General features: G+C 51.7%; 1 pseudogene; it reads left to right on the top strand.

Annotated features, from left to right (window-relative positions):
• Nucleotides 1–628: 628 nt before the first annotated feature.
• On the top strand, nucleotides 629–1,768 carry Tlnrd1-ps1 (talin rod domain containing 1, pseudogene 1; annotated as a pseudogene).
• The last annotated feature ends 609 nt before the right edge of the window (nucleotides 1,769–2,377 follow it).

Below are 2,377 nucleotides of genomic sequence, written 5' to 3'. Positions count from 1 at the left end.
GGCTTGCTCTCGTGCCTTCACACTCTAAACCCCCAGGCGAGAAGATGTGGTCATCCAGGCCCTTGCCTTGCAGCCTCCCACCCTTTGGACTCCTCACGGCCTCGGGAGAGTCGCCCAGCGACCCAAGGGCCAGAGCAGGAGATGAGACCTCGGTCCGCAGGCTGCCTTCGCCCTCCAGTATGGTCTGGTGGGGTAGCCGCCCCTGAAGCCCTCTATGGACCCAGTTCACAACAGCACAGCGGCTGACAGCAAAGCCCGGTGGGGCCGCTGCCTGCACTCCTCTAGGAGCAGAGGATTTTGATTTGATTTTGTTTTCAGAGGGAGGGAGGGAGGGAGGGAGGAAAAAAGGAGGGAGGGAGGGACAACTCCCAGCCTCTCCATCCCGTCCTCTATGCTCTGGCTGTCCAGACACCAATGCCCAGGAAGGTGGCGACAGGCGGGCTGTGGGGACTTTTCTGGTAGATTCCTGCAGAGGTGCGCGAACTAGGAGTCTGCCTTGCCGCTGTCAAGGTTCTCGCAAGCTACACAGCGCCCCGAAGAGCTTGCCGCCGACCTTGGCCCGCCCCACGACGCTGGACCACCGGCTGCCACCACCTGGATCTTTGTGCCCGGGTCGGTGAGTTGCACGATGGTGCGCAGAAGGCAGGCGACCCTGGCCAGCGGAGTGGCGGAGGCAATGGTAGCAGGATCCCCAGTGGCGTGCCATTACCCACTGGGCACGATTGCTAGCGGCAGCGCAGGAAAGGCCACTTCTGAGGCTCCTGGGAGCGCATTCAGCGGGGCCAGTTCACAGCCGCAAATCTGTCATCAATGAAAGGGCAAGATGCAGCTGGTGGCTGACCTGCTCCTGCTGTCCAGGGAGGTTTCGAAGGCCCCGCCTCCCCTGGCGCTGCTGAGGAGTCCTTACAGCAGTGCCCAGACACCATCACCGTGCGCAACGAAGGGCTGTGCATCCTAACCCACGACAGGCAGAGCCAGCTCAACATGGGCCACTTCAGAGACGCGGGGGACTCTGGCGGCAGTCTTGTGGAACTGAGCCACTTGGTGATGTCGCTGACCTAGTGTTCCGCTCAGGCCTTTCGGTCTGCTACCATATGAGTCACTGATGCTATAGGGTGTAGGAGAGCTGTGCTGTGATGCGAGACACCCTATGGCAGACATGACCCCACAGTTGTTGCTAGAGGTGCCACACGGCTTGTCTCTTAAGTTCAACTTCCTGATGAATGCTGATGCCCTGTCCAGAGACAAGTCACAGAATCACTTCTCGAACTAACAGTTCAAGTGCATGAGCTACAGTGCATCTGCGATGTTAGCATGTGTGTGCAAAGTGAAGCCAGCGCCTAGGGAGCTGGTCTGCAGTCATTACCCGCTCTTCAGTTGGCTTTTGGTACAGGTGATGAATGCTTTGATGGGCTTTGCCACGGAGCCTCAATTCCGGGGTCCCACAGCTGCTGTGAGCACTGAGTTCAAGGCGGTACAGATCTCCAACCTGGGAAGTGCCATAGCTGTGGTGTTGGCCAGCAGGCTCTTGACCCAGTGCCTCAGGAATCTGGCACAGTACCCTGATGGGTGGGTCAAGATTTCCCACCAAAGGGAGAACCTTAGGAACTCAGCCTGTGCCTTGTCTGAAGGCTGCACCCTCTTATCTCAGGCATTAAGGGAAAGGACTTTACCCCCAGTGAATTCTGATTCTGTAAATAAGCACTCTTCTGCACCTTGCCCACACAGTCCCCATACTCATTTTTATTTTTCACCTCAAGCTAAACGAAGACATTTAACCCCTCCTCTCTCTCTCTCTCTCTCTCTCTCTCTCTATATATATATATATATATATATATATATATATATATATATATATATATATACTAGGTAACACTCCTCTCCCATGTTAATACTCAAGAGGTAATTTACAGAAGCCAAGGCCATGCAGTCAACATGAATACAGAGGACACAGGTGTCTACCAGGCCACTACAGGAACTGAGATATAAATAAGATGGGGAGTGTGCTGGCTTCAGGATTACACTTACACACTCTATCCCCGCAATTCACTTATTAATGGGGTCATGGGTTATTTTTTTCTTTTTAATTAAATGAAAGGTTACCTTATTTTTCATTCCTATAAACACCTACCTTTTTGTATGTCGTTATTTTTATTGAATTAGAGTATACATGGTGTAAAAATGGTATGACTTTTCCATATGATTTGGAAGTGGGGAAAAAGCTACTGTGTGTGTGTGTGTGTGTGTGTGTGTGTGTGTGTGTGTGTGTCTCATTTTTGAAATTACACTATAGAGTGATTTTTCCCCCAATGTAAAGTTTTTACCCTACATGTACTGGAGTATTTATTTCATGTATTAAATTGTTAGGCTTCTCAAA

Source organism: Rattus norvegicus, chromosome 13 (assembly GCF_036323735.1).
Source record: "Rattus norvegicus strain BN/NHsdMcwi chromosome 13, GRCr8, whole genome shotgun sequence".
NCBI lineage: Eukaryota > Metazoa > Chordata > Mammalia > Rodentia > Muridae > Rattus > Rattus norvegicus.
This window is presented reverse-complemented; position numbering and strand designations above follow the sequence as displayed.